We start from the raw sequence: 20117 nt of genomic DNA on the forward strand, positions 1-20117 counted from the left end.
GCTCAATTGATGAACTAATTAATTATTGATGTTTCTTGTACACTTTTTGTTTCAAGTACACAAATTTTTTCAGACAGTTTGTGTACTTGTCAGTATAAAAACTCCAAAATTACAACACAATTTTTTAGTTCAAAAACTGATTTGATCTTGTGACAAATTAATCTTTGGTTTCAGAACTACTTAACAGTGGCTCTCTGGAAAACTATATGGTGCATTCTGGTTATATACATCTTCTTTGTGATTCGAAAAAAATAAATAATCTCACTTGCTTTCGTAAACAATATGTATAGAGAAGTTTTGCTTACTTGGAAGTTCTATGCAAGGCAATAGTTCACGAACTTAGATTTGTTTATAAGCAACCAAGGTTATTCATTAGTATAAATAAAGAACTCCCTGCACACTAGAAACTTAAATTCGACACTTTGTATCCTAGTTGTAGAGAATCGTCCTCTAAAAACCTAGGTTTCATATGAGAAACATAACTAGGTTAATATTTAACAGATTTACTAAGGGATTCACGAAGCCAAGTCAGACTATTTTTTTACTTGATAGTTCTTGTTATTCATGTTTTTTTTTATTAATCTTCTAAGTTCTCGAAACTTTAGGTCAAGAACTTGATTGATAGAAATCATAAAGTACGCTTCGTCCCAGAATCTACAATTCCACAATATAGATATCTAAATTACTTGGATTATAAACAAATGTACTCCTAGTGTCATATCCGATAGACAAATATCCGCCGTTTTTTTTCTTCACTTTTACAAATATAGGCATGTTTCCATTTTTCCATCCAAATAAGTTAATTTGGTCAATTTCTCGTGACTATGGGTCAATATCTCGTTGAACGAGATGAGAAATTGAATAACAAATTACTTTTTTTACCCTTCATTGGATCTTACATGTTTACTAATGTAAGTGTAATTTAACTATGACGCCTGTGAGGTTAGTAATTGCTTATCTGATGATTTTAATCTCGAAGAAAATCAACGATCTACATCTGATAAAACAATAAATCTATCTTCTATTAATTTTTTAAGGAAAATATGACCTAATATGATCCCCCTTATAAACCTTAAATGTCACAAAAATCCATAATATCAAATATTCATCTCATTCTTCTTCTCTACCTAGTATATTTACAAATTGAGAAGAACCAGCAAATACGGTGGTAACCTAAGTGCAATTCGATGTTCATCTCGTTCTTCTTCTTCTACACCTCATTTCTGTTGGTTTACAAGCAAGTTTCTGAGGCTGTACCCTAAGTGCAATTATGTTGATCATCACTAGCTGAATAATTAAAGAAACAACAAATGATGATCCTGAAATTGAAGATGAATATTGAAAAAGCGGGGTCTAACAACCACACCCAATATTTCGATTAGCAATCTGTATGGACTAACTCCAATATAATTTTAGGAGAATCAACTAGCACTAGTGGAAAACAGACATTCCGCGACCCTCAGAACAGGTCATATATAAGAGTTAAACGACCTGTTCTAGGGTTCTCTGAATGGGTCGTTGATAAAGCATTTTTTAATTGCACGACCCCTTATGCGTGGGTCTCTGAACAGAGACCGTTTCTTACGGTAACTAGATGCTGACCCGGTACGCGTGGGTCGTAGATTTGAATTATAATATAAAAAAATACAGATTCAGATCAGCTGAAATGCATGAATGGATGAATCTGAATTAATCTGACTGACATTGAAGTCAAACTAAAGTCAAGTCAAACTAAAGTCAAACTAAAATTCAAATGCAACTTCAAATTAACTGAAATTCAAATACAACTTCAAATTTGACTGAAATTTATAATCAAACTGAGAATTTTAACATTCATTCATTTTATCCATTGGGTTTAAAATTACACAAAATAGGAGGAAATTCTGAGTTCAGAACAATATATGTCCAAGCTAGCTAGTAAGTTCAACAACAACATGCTAAACTAATTGACAAACCCATAGACGATGTTACGACAACGTGTGACATGCAAGAATCGAAATGTTAAAACTGCAGAGCTGATGCCAAACCAAAAGAAACATATAAAAAATTCTTTGATACTACCATGCCTCTCACTAAGGTGTAAGCTCCAAAGTAACCAGGATATCAAGAGAACCTACATATCAAAACACAACAATTCAAAATCTGTTAAGGATAAGTAACAGTCACGAATATTACAAGCTGCAAATATGAACAACTTACTCTGCAATTAAGGAAACAACCTAACAACCCTTGTCACCACTTTCCATGAAGAATCTTAGTACACCACTGCAGGCCCTAAGCACAGAAACTTCATTAGTGATGCATAAAGAGATGGGTCAGTTATTGCTATTTTTGGATTGATTGGCAAGACAAAATAAATTGTAAATGGTTCCAGGGAAAATAAATCCAAATTTCGCACAAGATATAAAGGTCAAGGAGAAACAAATGCGTCCATTTCTGAAACTTACATGCATTAGAAGGGGAGGTGTTGCACTATAGATTTGGCCATTTGTCCAAAAGCAACCAAAAATAGTCATCTCGGCAGCTGTTACAAACACAACACAACTGTTACAAACACAACACAAATTTATGAACGCCCATACCTATAAGTACCGATGCTTTCAAGGTTTGGATGGAACAATTAAGAATTGACAAAGGACTTATTAAAAGTTAAGATACACAATGAAAGTACTGTGTATAGACAGTCAGACTCAATCTTAATAAAAGTATATCAAAGAGTTATATATCACTTTCTCGATTCAATAATTACTCAAGCAAATAGAAATCTGCGAGTCTAATTTAATACAAAATAAATCACTTGAATGGTACCAAAGACCAATGTTCAAGGATCAATCAATTTCAATCAACAACCAAAGGTTGGATTTCCCAATTGATTGACTCAGCGCACAACCTGTGATATTTCAATTATATAAACAAATATAATGTGGAAAAGAAATAACACAGACACCAAAAATTTTGTTAACGAGGAAACCGCAAATGCAGAAAAACCCCGAGACCTAGTCCAGATTGAACACACACTGTATTAAGCTGCTACAAACACTAGCCTACTACAAACTAACTTCGGTCTGGAATGTATTTGAACCCAAATCAACTTCAAACTGATCCAAGGTACAGTTGCGCTCCTTACGTCTCTGATCCCAGCAGGATACTACGCACTTGATTCCCTTAGCTGATCTCACCCACAACTAAGAGTTGCTACGAGCCAAAGTCGAAGACTTTAATAAACAAATATGTACCACACAGAAAAGTCTACGATAATAGATAAATCTGTCTCCCACAAAAATACCTACGAGTTTTTTTTACGTCTTTTAATAAATCAAGGTGAACAGGAACCAATTGATAAACCAGACTTATATTCTCGAAGAACGACTCAATATTATCAATCACCTCACAATAATCTTAATCGACTAGCGAAAGAAGATATTGCAGAATCAAAAACGATGAGATAAAGATGTTTGTGACTTCTTTTATATCTTGCCTATCGGAGAAATCAATCTCAAGCCAATCTTACGATTGTACTTAGTACGATAGAAACAACAATATCAGATCACACAACTACAAGAAAGTAATATCGGTCTGGCTTCACAATCCCAATGAAGTCTTCAAGTCGTTAACCTACATGGTCTCGATAGAATCCTAAGGTTAAAGGAGAATCAACTCTAGCTAATACAACTAGTATCACACAGGAGGTGTGGGGATTAGGTTTCCCAGTTGCTAGAGTTATCCCTTATATAGTCTTTCAAATCAGGGTTTGCAATCAATGTTAGCTTAGTAACAAAGCATTCAATATTCACTGTTAGATGAAAACCTGATTAGATTCAAGCTAATATCTTTCAATCGTTAGATCGAAACTTAGCTTGTTACGCACAAATGAAATGCACGTTTTTTTAGGTTTGTGTAACCGTACACAAACATGTACATCTAGTTGGTTCAACAGTAGTTAACCAAATGGTTAGCCATATGAGCACTTTCATATCAACCATATTCTTCTTTACCATAACTAGTTCAAATGAATCAAATGAACTAGTTAGAGAGTTGTTACATTGCTTAGATCTTATAGAAGTATACAAGACACAATGGAAGCAAAAACGATTTGATTCACTCGAATCAATTTATGAACTTTATAGCCACGGTTTGCAAACTTGCATTCCTTAGTTTATATAAGTTTAAGTTCACGAATAATCGTCTTTAGAAAATAACCAACTTATGTACGCGGACTTGGTATGCGAACTTAAGTACCCGGAATAAGTTTGTTTCAGTTCACAAACTCCAGCAGAAATTCTCGGGATGAGAACCTCCGACAATACGCAGACTCTAGTTCCGGTTTTTCTGAGCAGCAAAGTACGCATACTTTGGTTCAAGGAATAAGGACTTATACACGTATGAGTTACCATACAATGTTTATATCCAACCATGGTTATGTAATCTAAACTCTCATTTCAATCACTGAAACATTCTTAGAGGACGTTATATAGTTGTTGTTCACACACTATTTTTCGTTAAAGCAATTTTCAAGTAATTGAAACTTAATATGACTTTCGTCACTAGTAAAGATCAACTTGGCCAAAAAGAAAGCTTACCAACACATATTTCAAGAAATAGATAAGTGAGATAAACTCGGTTCAAAATAGCAAATGTGTATAATCAAAGTCGATATATCAAAACGAATTTTGTCTCAAGATAGGAGATAGAGTAGATAGACTTTTGAGTGATAGATAAGTTCAAGTCTCCACATACCTTTTAGTCGATGAAGTTCCACCAATTCCTTGAGTAGGTCTTCGTCTTTGTATAATGACTGCCATGAAGTCTTGAGATCAACTACACTTTATATCCTAGTCCGAGACTTAGATATAAGTAGACTAGAAATCAAGAATTATAGTTTTGATTACTAACATTGACAAACATGCTTGAGATAACAACGCATGCGAGTTCGACTGAGCAATGCTCTAACAAATATCGTTGGATTAGGATTGATGGTCCACTCGATCGGTTTTCGATGGATTAGGATTGATGTGTTTTGTGTGAATTCAAGTTTGCAAGGAATGAGAATTAATAGGAAAGAAAACAAAACCAACATAGTTATCTCCATCACCAGCTTGGGAATTCATATCACGGGTATGTCAATTCATATATGTTCATTACGAATTTGAAGTTAGATTTTCCATTTGGATAAAAAGATCCGGAGTTCGATTTCAAAGACCTAAATATAAAGTTTTTTTTTTAGCTTTTGGAACCCTAGAATGACCTAAATCACTTTTACAAATACCTAAATCGCACCAAACGAAGTCTGTTAACAACGAGAAATCAATAGATCCATCCAACTGATCTAGAATCACTTAGATCTGTAGTAGTCAAATCTTCAAAGTTCTTGAGTGGCCTTAAATCATATTAGAAGGATCATGGAATAAACAAGATCTTGTCTATCAGATAACTGACTCGTTCGTTCACAATCAAATCAAATAAAACTAAAATAACAATATGATTCTACTTTCCCACCAATGGTACTCGTAGACACTTCTTGATCCCAAATAAGTCTTGAAAGTGAAGAAGATATAAGAGATTTCACCTTATTAGATTACTCCTCCCTCGAATCAAATATTCATATAATACTTAGTATTATTAGTAATACTGTAGTCGGCTTCCAGCAGTGACTACAAGATGAAGTACCTGCCTCGGCATCAAGTTTTTAAGTTGAACAAACTTCTACATTTATAGACCAAGGTAGTTCGGATACTAAGTAATTATCAGGTTCTGAAAATTCTCAAAGATATGTAATAATACATATTTTTGGTTTTGTAAAAATTACAACTAATATCCGACTAACATATCTTAAGGATCAAGGAATATATGTGAACAATATAATATAAGATTTGTGCACATGTTCAAATTACACAGAATGTCGACATCTTGAAATTTCCTATTATGCAAATTACACACACTGTCGACTTCGTAATTCAATATACTAATATAAGCATACTAGTAACATATTGCTTCTTGACACTTTGATCACATTATGATGATCAAGTCTCTCATACTAGAGTTTCATGTATATAACTTCGCATGTTATGTTTAAACGAATAAAAACTTGAAAGAAACAAGATAGAAATGGAACAAGTCAAGTTTGTAGTTACTAACCTCAAGTTGAAGGATAATGTCTTTGTTGTCATCAATCCATCTTCAGATCTTCGTGAGTAACTAGAGAAAGTATCAATATTTCGTTAGTTTAACCTAACGAAGCTGATTCCCGTTCACTTATTAAGCTATTGACTCAAGTTTTTGAAATAAATATGATAACCAAACTTGACATATCAAGTTTTGGTTGGTTAAATCTAGCAGTGCTCTAACAACTACCTTGGTCTATAAATAGTGAAGTTTGTTATTCTTACAAACTCATCTTGATGAAGGCACTTCATTTCGTATTCACTGCTGTAGCCGACTAATAATATTACTTGTAATACCATCTTGGAGAGGAGAGTAACCTAATTAGGCGAAATGTCTTACGTTCACTAGTTTAAAGATTTCTTTAGGATCAAGAAGCGTCTACTAGTACCGTTGGTGGGAGACTAAAATTGCATTGTTATTTTAGTTTTTGATATGGATTTGATTTACTAACGGTTGTTAAGTCTTAATTGCACCTAGTTTGATTATTCTCGAGAGCCTTCTCTTCGGACATAAGGTCACTCAAACTAGGTCAAGAGATTAACGGTAGTTCAGATCTAATTTTAGATTTGATGCTGACTTGTGATCATATATTGTTAACAGACTCTATTCTGTGCGTGATCGAACAAGAAGATTTTCTATTGGTTTTGTATCTTTTTGATTTGCTTCGTACACAAACTTGATCGGCTGGGATTTGACTAGATTTGGTTTATCTTTTGATAAACTTGTTATTGCTAGTCGTATTTATATGGACAAGATATAATTTGGTGACACTTTTCAGTATCCGAATATGGTAGTTCTGTTTGACTTGATCTGGTTAACTTGTTAATATAGATCTTGGAAGATATAAACCCGACAAATGAGTTTAATTGATTTAAACAAAAAAGCCTTTATCACGCTCAACATGCATATCTATGATTAACTTCTTGAGCTAGGAGACTGGTTACCAAACATATTAGTCTTTTACTGTTCGGAAGACGATCGAAAGGGTTGAGTGCTTAAAGTCTTCAGAGAGGCTGAGGCAACTTAATATAATGGACTATATCTTAGAATTCACGTGTGTTGACCAGATCTGTTGTAGGGGCAGGGATACTGAGAAAAATAGGTAACTAAGGGTAGTTTACTTGGTCTCAACTATACGAAGTTGGAAGTGGTCTTTGTATAACGGCTTAATACTGAGAGTAGTCAAAAATGGATCGGGTTCCGGAGTTTTTCTGCATTTTGCAATTTCCTCGTTAACAAAATTTTGTTGTGTGCTTTTACTTTACTTTTCACATTATAATTTGTCTAATTATAATTAAAGTAATTTTACTTTTTCGTTAATCCCAGACACCTGTGTTCATCCCTATAGTTAGTTTCAGTTTTGAACTAGAAACTATATACCAAGTGTATACCTTGTGGTTGCTATTTTCTTAACAGCCTATGTCTATATTAGATCACGCAAGGTATTGGAATTATAAGTTGACATCAAAAAGATTGTGGTGTACTTTGTACCATCATATTTTCATGGAGTTTATGGGAAGATTTTGAGTCGAGAAATTAGTGAAAATTGTAGCTCATTGTTGCTAGTCTGCAATGGACTTGGTGGATAGTTTTACTAGAAATGAATTTTTATTGATAGCAGAATGACTTGAGTTTATGAGTTATGCTCAAGTTTTTGTGTTGAAAATCAGGTAAAGAACTTGTGTTGTTCCCTTGGTATGATGGCAGTATAAAGACATGTGCTGGTACCTTGATTTGTAGTTGTGTTTACCCTAAGTCTTGCACGGAGTGACGAAGATTTCTGTTGCCAGATATCATCGTTGATGTGCTTCAACCCTTATAAACCCAACATAGAATACCCATTAAAGGTAGAAAAAGATGTTATAAAAGCACAAATGGAGCCGTCATTAAGGCGGAGAAACCTTGTCACCGGCAAGCAGCCAAAACCAGTAAACAAACTAACCCTAGAAAGCAGTAAACTAACTAATATAGAGAAATAACTAACTAAACAACATTAAATTACTAAGAACTGCTCACACCCACTCCAGATAGGCCATAAATGAGCAAACATGAACAACTGAACAAGCCAGGCATGTCATATACACTTGGGACATAAATGCTTCAACTTTCAACTACTCCACTACATTGTAACCTATTGTAATTCTTCTAGAACCTCCCTCTGCCCCCAAGGTTTGAATAATATCTATTGGAAATATATATTTTTAAAATAAAATTTATTTCCATTTAATATTTTTTATTAAAGTTTTTTTGGTAATCTTAATGATACTCATAAAACAAAGTTATTCATTTCATAAATTCCTTTACCGTTTCATCTTACAAGAGTAATGATTTACATTAAACCATATTAATGTTTTCATTAAAACATTATTAAGATCCCTTGACTATAAAACAGATTTTTGGTTGGAAAACAAAAGAGAGTTTTTCTTTAATTGTTTTGGAGTTTTAAAGAAAAAAATAAGCTTTTTGAGAGAAAGAAAACTAGTGTGTGATCATCACTTGTTTTCTACAAGTTTGATTTTGAGCAATAATAAAAGTGTACAAGTATCACATACTCTCAAAGTGCAAGAGTGATTGTGAAAGAGATTTACTCGGCTGTTTTATCCTGGGGACGACGCGACATGGAAGAACTACTTGCACAATCTTGGGAAGAGTCGCGAAACGTCTTAAAGAGAGCGTCCTGGTCATGACTCAGCCATAATATTTTTTATTTGTTTGGTTTATGATTGTTTTGCAGGCTATTTTCAGCAATTGTTCCAACAATTTTAAGACGATTTCTTTTGCCATAGAGATTAAACGAGAACCAATTGCTGAAACACGATAAGTATCATCGTTTATTTTATTTTAACAAATCACTATGGTATATTATTCTCATGATTCTTGGAATTTTGGATTATTTATAACTAAAATTGATGTTTGTTCGTATTGGACACGGGGTGTAACATATTACGGAGTTTTCTGTGCATCTCCTTAACGAGAAATAATTGGGTCTTGAAATTTTAACCAGATATATTAGACATCTTAAAGATCATCCACGTAAAATATCACAATTTTTGGAGTTCGAAAAGTATTTTTAAAGTAATCTAGAAAACTGCATAACGTTGCTGAAAAATTCTGACGAGTGAAAAATTACTCCTGATTGAATTTGTATTCTTGATTTTTGTGTGTATATATTGAATTAATGTGTAACATGAAACTTATAGATCATGAACTTATCTTCAAAACCCATTTTGAAAATTTCTATTTAGATTTTTGGTTTGAGAGATGTTGTGATTTTAAAATCGATGTATATGTATGTCCGAAGTATGAGTCGTGATACTTGAGTTTAGAGGTTAGAGATGTAAGAACTTACAATAAAAATCTTGTTTTGATTTTAGTACTTTATTCTTGTTTTGGTAATGAAAATATAATATCACTATTGGAAATCAAACTAGTTAACGCCATATGTTTGATAATATGGTTAGTAGAAAGTTAAACATTTGATTTTTAAGTAATTATATAAGTGCATACCTTTACTTATTTTGGGTTACAAATGCTCACATTTAAATGATTGTGACCGGTGATAATTTCACTTACTTGAGAAAGTTTTTTGTTTCCCAATGAAAACAAAAATTGCGAGTAAATACTAAAGATTAATCGACGTATGGAGCAATGGTTTGATGATTTCTTTGTTGGTGTGGAAAGAGTGGTCGTTGGTTTATGACCAGTTGAGATTTCAAAGAAAATGAGGTATGTTTGAAGAACTATTTGTAGTTATTGTGGTGATCAAATAATTGCATTCTAGATCGAAATAAATTGATTGTTCAATCTTAGAATGAGTTGTATGAAAACTAGATATTGAGAATTATTGTTTATGACAATAAATGTGTGACTCATACAAGTTTGGAACTTATGAGATAAAATTTGACACCAAACCAAAACCGAAAGAATAAGAAACCTAGTCAAAACAAATATGAATACCAACTCTCACCAAGAAATGAACATAATTTTAATAATGAAGTTATTTGATATGCTTGCTTTAAACCAAGTCTTACGGCATGGAATTGCAAGAATATCAAATGTTATTAACAATGTTTTTCAAGCTAAGTTAATGTGAAATTTGGATACGGTGAGAGGTGATATATATTGGTGTTTCACACCATATTTGTTTTGATAGGTTATGGTTCAAAATTTGAACCGAATCGTTTGAAAGAAAGTGGTGTTGAGTTATATTCACATCTCTAGGATTCTTGGTATTGGTATGGTCTCAAAAATTTGCTTCGGGTAAAACTATCTTGTTAAAGATGTTCATACCATCAAAATGGGAAAGAATCTAGTTTCCGCCTATCTTGTTTTTAACAAGATTGAGGTTAAAATTTTTGTTGAACTTGATCATTGCACTACTACAATAGAAATGTTATCAATGGAATGTTTGAACCAAATATTGTACAATTTATATGATTTGGCTGAAGCTTTGGAGTGCTTGAAATATGTGATTTTATCTTGCTTCTATGAAATTTTGGAGTTAGTGATGAGTATGAGCATGATGTGTTTTCCTCTAAAATTTCTAAATATTTTTTAAGTGACATATATCAAATTTTACCCAACTCATCAGAGCATGTAGACTCCCATTCTTACTAGTTTACAAAAGCATCAGATGAAATTAAATGTTTGAGATTTTTTATAAGATATTTTTGGTGTTTCACGAAGTCTAATTTGGTGACTAAAATTGATCTTTTCAGTAGTGAATAATGAAATGATGTCTTCACGAAAAATGTTTGTTTGGTCGTCTTCTATATTTTTCCAAAAGGATTTTGAAATTGGATAATTACTTTATTAGCAATGAGCAAGAACACATAGTGCGTTAAATATGAATTTAGAGAAATTATTTGCGCTTAAAAAAATTATTTCTAATTTTTGTATGAATGAGGAACTTTCATGTTTTTGAATTGGTATTAAACACCGAAATCCGACGTCTATCGAAGTCTGTAGAAATTTTTGAATGAACGTAAGTAGAAATGCAATTTGCATAAGTAACTTCTCAATTTTAGATATTTTGGTGTTGATTTGAAATTTCCTTTGGTCAACAAATAGTGGGGGTTCTTTACCCTATGTATGTTTGAATGCTAAACTTAGATTAAAGAGATAGCTAGAAATTGAGATCACAAGATTATTAAGAATTGATGTGAGTAGTAAGACTAAAACGAACTTTAGTCATAATTATTACTTTGTTTGAGATACTTAGCTCCTCATAATTTTAATCTTTGAAAAAGGTTTTAAGAACGAAATGTTTTAGTTTGGAAAATAGAGAAAGGGTAATTAATTTTGATACTTTCTTTCATGTCGCTGGATTTACATTTTTGATTGGTGATATTGTTTCTACGATGCGTGAATTGTTGTATATCATATGTAGAAAATATATAGAATGTATTAAAGATGAGAATCTATGTAGACCAAGCATGAAAATTGTGTCGTTTCTACAAGAACATAATGAATATAAGTTAGATAAGTCATCATCATATATATTGTGAAACAAACTTTGAAACAATTGAATGAGACAAAATTAATTTTTTGATTAGTTTGGAAATTTTCATAATTTTTGAAAATGAAATGCATAACGCTCGTTGTTGTATATGCATAAGTGATTCACTGAATTTGTATTCTAACTCGTACGATGTCAATGAAATTGAGAACATGCTTATTTTATTATTTGACATGAAAGACTTGGATGAAGATAGTGTAAATTTTGAATTGAAACATTTCTTTCGGATCTATTCCACTACATTGAAAAAGATTTGTAAAGAAATAAAAAAAATAATCTTTATGAACTAGTTTTCACTCATTTCATTCTAGTATTGTAGTGCTTGTGAATGTGTGTGACTGAACTAGAAAAAGAAAATTAGTATGGTAGCATGGCATTGCTTCTTGCTACGTGATGGACTATATGTATATTACTTCTGTAGTGGGGGTTACATATATGCAGATTTACTAATAATCCATATATGGATAATTAGTAAAATATTGAAAAGGTTATGAGGTGTATGAAAAGAACGTTAAACCTAGAAATACATTATCTAAAAATATTTATCGCAATCCTTTAAGGATATTATTGCGATGCTGATTGAGATATCCTATCAAGCGAATCCTCCAAAGGATGGAGTGGTACAGTCCTCTACTAGATAGAGTAAGAACAAACATTAATCAAATGTGATAGTACCGCGGCTATTGCAAGAACTGGGAACCGTTATTTACAATGGTAGAGTCGACATATATGGTGATAGAAATACATTTTTGATGCTATGAGAATGGATAATATGGTCTGAAAAGAGTTATCGTTGATCCTTTGATGAAAGGATTAATAAGAAGGTGTTAATACATCTTATGGGATGATGTTGATGCCCATTAAGAATTGAGTCATTTGTGATGGATACCCACCTAGAAATAGGTTCAAAGGGAATAACGATTCACAAATGATATGGAAATAGTTGTTCGTGATGGACACTCAACCTATAACTCAAGATTCCAGAAGTAGGTTCAAAAGGTAATCCCTACCTATGAATGGAGATCCCAAAATGTAGGTTCAAATGAGGCGAAGTCACGGGTAATATGTAGAGACACAGAATCATGCTTTCGAGAATTCATCCTACGCATGATATCCTGAAGCGAGTTAAGGTTGAGTTTTTGTTTCTAAAACTCTTAATGATGTTTATATCTCTATTTAGAGTGGGGTACTTAGCTACAAGAGTACTCTTGATAGACTCACTTATATGGATGTGAAAGTGTGGCCGCTTTCTATGAGGATATGGGCAGTTCTCTAGATCATTCATTAAACCGGGATTCAAGCACAGGGCCGTAATGTGCTGGCTTTAGACTTTATACTAGTATAGTTTTGTGTGTGTTAGACAATTTTCTTATCTCCTAGAGTTTAAAGACTTACGTTCACTCTATGGTTAGATTTTGAGAGAATCTAGCACTACGTAAAGGTTCAAAATCGAAAGATACATTTACATATGCACATCACTATGTAAATCTTTCTCAATGTTTTAAAAAATATAAGTGGGGGATTGTTGGAAATATATTTTCAAAACAAAATTTATTTCCATTTAATATTTTTTATTAAAGTTATTTTTGGTAATCTTAATGATACTCATAAAACAAATTTATTCATTTCATAAATTCCTTTACCGTTTCATCTTACTAGATTAATGATTTACATTAAACCAGATTAATGTTTTCATTAAAACATTATTAAGATCCCTTGATTATAAAACAAATTTTGGTTGGAAAACAAAAGAGAGTTTTTCTTTAATTGTTTTGGAGTTTTAAAGAAAAAATAAGATTTTTGAGAGAAAGAAAACTAGTGTGTGATCATCACTTGTTTTCTACAAGTTTGATTTTGAGCAAGAATAGAAGTGTACAAGTATCACGTACTCTCAAAATGCAAGAGTGATTGTGAAAGATATTTACTCGGCTGTTTTATCCTGGGGACGACGCGACATGGAAAAACTTCTTGCACAATCTTGGGTAGAGCCGCGAAACGTCTTAAAGAGAGCGACCTGGTCGTGACTCATCCATAATATGTTTTATTTGTTTGGTTTATGATTGTTTTGCAGGCTATTTTCAGCAATTGTTCCAACAATATCCATTCTTGGAAAATATCTAGTAATCTGGATTATCTCCTAAACAGTTAGATTTTATATTGATGCCGATGAGGCAGCTATAACGTATCTAGAGGCTAAAAACCCGAATACTGTAATTTAGCTCAATTCGAGTCTAAATTGATTGAAAACGGTCCAATGATCAAGACGTGATTTTAGTGAAATTCTATCGTTTAGGGTTTCAAAAGGTGATTTTTGCCATTTTATGAAAGTTTTTGTTTCCTTAATAACTTCTTCATTAGGAGTCCGTTTGGGTCGTCGTTTGTGGCATATAGTTTTATTTTGCAAGTACTTTCATTATTTTATATAACCTAAAATTTTCCAAAAATATCCAATTACGGTTTGAATCAGTTTTTGAGTTGATTTCATCCTTTCTTATTGCAAAAATTAGGATTTTTTCCCAAATCTATTTTTTTCGAAGAAAAGGTTATATTAAAAGTAAAAAAGAAAAAAACTTTACACAAGGTAAAGAAAAACAAAAGAAAACAAAGAATCCATTACATTTTACATATGCATCGGATTCTCCCAATGGCTCCAAATAAGATTAGAGTCAACAACTCTAAAGGTATTTGAGTCACAAGACCACAAAACAACCCGATAGTTAACCTGATCTATGAGTTCAGTTACAGTCTTTAAGAGTGCAAAGTTATTATTCTAGACAGTTGATTTGATTAACAAAATTATTTTATTAAACTTGTACAAATTTAATTCTTATTTTTATTTATAACTGAAGAACCGAGATTTAAACAAATTATCCCTTTTTTTTTCTTTAATATATCCGCTGAACTATATATGGCGTCGATGCTTAGAGCAAAGGCTATGGGTAGTCTCCAAATAGAGACTAACTCTTTCATATGAAAGACTACTCGTCCATATGAACGAGTGAAGCTACTATGGGCAAATAAAAAAGAAAAAACACAACATGGGAGACAGTCTCCCGTTTAGTAAAAAAAATTGGATTTTGGACCAGAAGGGGGACTGTCCCCCGTCCAAAAAAATAAAAATAAAAATTCTTCTTAGAAGAGGGACAATCCCCCGTCAAACAAAAAAACCTACAAAAAAGGCTGCATACACGAGGGATAGTCCCCCGTCAAAAAAAAAAAAAAACGAAAAAAAAAAGTTTTTAACGGGGGACTGTCCCCATTTTGTACTAAAAGTTTCTTTTTCCTGACAGGGGATAGTCCCCCGTCTAGTGTGAAACTCCCAACTACTCGTTCGCCTGAACGAGTGTGTGGAAGGATTTGGAGGAAAAGTGGGTTGAAACCTACCCATATGAGAGCCTAATTTGCTCAAATTGGTAGTGCACTCTTTCATTTGAAAGGATGACACTACCCATAACCCTTGCTCTTATAGGCATCACTAGATAAAGATAATATTAAATAGAAATTACCCAATTATTTGGAATATTTCCTGAGCGGGTACGAGATGTGATATCATTGCTTATAAGTTCGCCAATATATAATGAATTTTCGAAAAGGATATAATCATCGATTTTGGTGTAGAAATCTTCATGTGGTGGAGAAATGCACGTCGTGTACATCTGATAGCATATCTCTATGATTCTATCTGGTAATAGATGCTCAACGCTCATGATATAAATGTGATGGAGATTGTGTTGTAGATAAGTACGCGAGGTTGGGCGTGTAACATGTGTTTGTCCCTTTTCACCTGTTTCTGCAATGCATTCCACCTCTTTGATCGACTGTAAAAAGCTCCGTCATGTCAAGGCTGCGACAGAACATCGAAAATCAACTATTTAGGGAAGTATTGTTGGAAACAAAGCACTATAATCAAATTACACAAAGAAACCGCTGAGTCGCGTACTAGGTCGCTATCTTTAAGGTGTTTCGCGACTCTGCCTCTTGATTGTGCTAGCAGTCAGTTTTTTTTCGAAACCCTATGGGATAAAACAACTTATCTCTTTCGATTTCTCTGCACTGAGAAATCGAATCAATAATAACTCTTTCAACAACACTTGCTCAGAAAAACTTGACGAAATAAAAATAACGTTCTATATTTTTTTAACAGCAAAAAAATTGTTTCTGGATCAGCAGACCTCCCAAGACCCCCAAGGCCCCGCTCCCGGACTAATGTAATATAATATATAGTATAAATAGTATATACCCTAGTGAAATTGTGTGGGGTGGGAATTGAACCCATGCCTATAGTGTGGGAGCTCAAAACAATGCCACCATACTATCTCTCTAACTTTGGCATATTATTACAAAACTATGTTTTTAAATATATACCCCAACAATCCCCCACTTATATTTTAAAACATTGATCAAGTGCTATACAGTTGTGCATAAGCAAAGGTGCCTTTCGACTTGAACCTCTACATAGTGTTGAACTTTCTAAGTATCAGGTAACTAGAGTGACTCTCGTCTTGAACTCTAACTAATAATAGATTATACAACACACACAACTTATTGAGTAAAGTTCTTAATTTTGCACATTAGGGCCATGTGCTTATCCCTTTCTTAACGAACGATCTAGAGAAATGCCCAAGTTCTCATAGAAGGCGGCCACACCTTCACATTCGTATAGGTGAGTCTATCAAGGATACTCCTGTATATCCCACTCTTAACTTAAGAGCTATAGACATCATTAAGAGTTTAAACACTCAACCTGTTTCCCACTTCAGGATATCATGCTATGGGAATGCATGACTCTATCATATTATTTGTAACTTCGTCTAGTCCCTTTGAACCTATTTCTAGGTTGGGTATCCATTACAAATGACTCAACTTCTCACGGGCAAAAGTCCCATACTTTTAGAGATATTCCATACCTTTTCTCTTGCTAATCCTTTCGTCAAAGTATCAGCTATATTTCCTTCAGACCTTACATGATCTACTCTAACAACACCAGTTGTGAGAAATTCTCTAACTGTGTCGTGCTTTCGACGTATCTGTCGATTCTTACTGTTATTATAACAGTTCTCTACTACTCCGATAGCCGGTACTATCGCAGTGGATCAAAGTGGCTGGTATCGGTTTTTCCCATACTGGAATGTCTGATAACAGACTCTTCAGCCATCCTGCTTCTTCACTAGCTGCTGCTAGTGCCATCAATTCAGCCTCCATCGTAGATTGGGCTATAATTGTCTGTTTCTTTGATCTCCAAGATACAGCGCCCCCAGCAATAGTAAAAACATATCCACTGGTGGCCTTGGAATCATCTGAAAGAGTATTCCAATTAGCATCGCTAAATCCTTCAAGGACTGCGGGATGCCTCTTATAGTGTAATCCTAGGTTTGTGGTTCTTTTCAGATACCGCATAACCCTCTCAATAGCATCCCAGTGTTCCAAATTAGGATTACTGGTAAACCTGCACAGAACTCCCACTGCATATGCAATGTCTGGTCTTGTACAATCAGTTGCATAACGCAGACTTCCAATTATACTAGCATATTCAGATTGTCTAACACTTTCTCCAGTGTTCTTAAACAATTTCACATTAGGATCAAACGGAGTACAAGCAGGCTTACAATCAAAATATTCATACTTTCTCAGAATTTTTTCAATGTAGTGAGATTGATCCAAACAAATACCACTACTAGTTCTAGTTATTTTGATTCCCAAGATTACACTAGCTTCACCCAAATCTTTCATGTCAAAATTCGAACTAAGCATACCTTTAGTTTCATTGACAACAGATAAATTGGAACCAAATATCAGCAAATCATCCACATACAAGCAAACAATCACACACACATCATTCTCAAATTTATAATAGATGCATTTGTCACCCTCGTTTATTCTGAAGTTATGTGAAATCATTAAATTATCAAATTTCTCATGCCACTGTTTAGGAGCTTGTTTTAAACCATAAAGGGATTTTTCTAGCTTACATACTTTCTGTTCTTGTCCAGGAATTACAAAACCTTCAGGTTGTTCCATATAAATTTCCTCTTCTAGTTCACCATTCAAAAAGGCAGTTTTAACATCCATTTGGTGAATAACAAGATTATGAGCAGCGGCAGCAGCAATCAAAACACGTATAGATGTTAATCTAGTAACAGGAGAATAAGTATCAAAGAAGTCTACGTTCTCTCGTTGCCTAAGAACCCCACTATTACCCCCACTATTACCCCCACTATTTCTAGATTTAAAAGGAAATCTCTCTTCAAAGAAATCAACATCAATAGATTCAATAATAACCTTATTATTAATATCAAAGAACCTATAAGCTTTACTGTTTTGAGCATAACAATAAAAACACATTCAAAGCTCTACTTTCTAACTTATGTCTTTTAGGATCAGGTTTTCTAACAAAAGCTAAGCAACCCCAAACTCTAAAATAAGAGACATTAGGTTTTCTATTTCTCCAAAGTTCATAAGGAGATATCATGGTTTTATTATTAGGAATGCGGTTCAAAACATGGCAAACAGTCAGCAAACATTCACCCCACCAATGAGAAGCAGCACCAGAGCTAAGCAAACAAGCAACAGTCAATTCAGTAAGAGTACGATTCTTTCTTTCAGCTTTCCCATTCATTTGAGGATTATATGGTGCAGTTCTTTCATGTATAATGCCATTAGTTTGATAAATTTCAGTAAAAGGAGAAGAATCATTCAGTGCCTCTATCACTACGAAATCTCTTAATTTTCCTACCAAATTGATTTTCAATTTCAGCAAAAAATCTTAAACTTTTCAATAGCTTCGTTCTTATGGCTCAACAAATAAACATAAGTATAATTAGAACAATCATCAATGAACGTCATGATATACCTCTTGACGAAATAAAATAACGTTCTATATCTTTTTTTCCAGAAACCAGTTTTTTTTTTTTTATAATCAAAAAGAATCAATGGAATTAATGGAAAATTAATTTTCGATTAAATGCCAATTAAATTTCTTTGTAACAGCAAAAAAACGGCCGTATTAAAATTTCAACATTAACTGTAATTAATCATATAATTATCTTAATACGTTTTGAAAATTTAAGTTAAAAACAGCAAAAAAATTGTTTCTGGATCAGCAGACCTCCCAAGACCCCCAAGGCCCCGCTCCCGGACTAATGTAATATAATATATAGTATAAATAGTATATACCCTAGTGAAATTGTGTGGGGTGGGAATTGAACCCATGCCTATAGTGTGGGAGCTCAAAACAATGCCACCATACTATCTCTCTAACTTTGGCATATTATTACAAAACTATGTTTTTAAATATATACCCCAACAATCCCCCACTTATATTTTAAAACATTGAGCAAGTGCTATACAGTTGTGCATAAGCAAAGGTGCCTTTCGACTTGAACCTCTACATAGTGTTGAACTTTCTAAGTATCAGGTAACTAGAGTGACTCTCGTCTTGAACTCTAAACTAATAGATTATACAACACACACAACTATATTTAGAGTAAAGTTCTTAATTTTGCACATTAGGGCCATGTGCTTATCCCTTTCTTAACGAACGATCTAGAGAAATGCCCAAGTTCTCATAGAAGGCGGCCACACCTTCACATTCGTATAGGTGAGTCTATCAAGGATACTCCTGTATATCCCACTCTTAACTTAAGAGCTATAGACATCATTAAGAGTTTAAACACTCAACCTGTTTCCCACTTCAGGATATCATGCTATGGGAATGCATGACTCTATCATATTATTTGTAACTTCGTCTAGTCCCTTTGAACCTATTTCTAGGTTGGGTATCCATTACAAATGACTCAACTTCTCACGGGCAAAAGTCCCATACTTTTAGAGATATTCCATACCTTTTCTCTTGCTAATCCTTTCGTCAAAGTATCAGCTATATTTCCTTCAGACCTTACATGATCTACTCTAACAACACCAGTTGTGAGAAATTCTCTAACTGTGTCGTGCTTTCGACGTATCTGTCGATTCTTACTGTTATTATAACAGTTCTCTACTACTCCGATAGCCGCGGTACTATCGCAGTGGATCAAAGTGGCTGGTTCGGTTTTTCCCATACTGGAATGTCTGATAACAGACTCTTCAGCCATCCTGCTTCTTCACTAGCTGCTGCTAGTGCCATCAATTCAGCCTCCATCGTAGATTGGGCTATAATTGTCTGTTTCTTTGATCTCCAAGATACAGCGCCCCCAGCAATAGTAAAAACATATCCACTGGTGGCCTTGGAATCATCTGAAAGAGTATTCCAATTAGCATCGCTAAATCCTTCAAGGACTGCGGGATGCCTCTTATAGTGTAATCCTAGGTTTGTGGTTCTTTTCAGATACCGCATAACCCTCTCAATAGCATCCCAGTGTTCCAAATTAGGATTACTGGTAAACCTGCACAGAACTCCCACTGCATATGCAATGTCTGGTCTTGTACAATCAGTTGCATA

The sequence above is a fragment of the Papaver somniferum genome, chromosome 4, assembly GCF_003573695.1.
Source record: "Papaver somniferum cultivar HN1 chromosome 4, ASM357369v1, whole genome shotgun sequence".
Taxonomy (NCBI): Eukaryota; Viridiplantae; Streptophyta; class Magnoliopsida; order Ranunculales; family Papaveraceae; genus Papaver; species Papaver somniferum.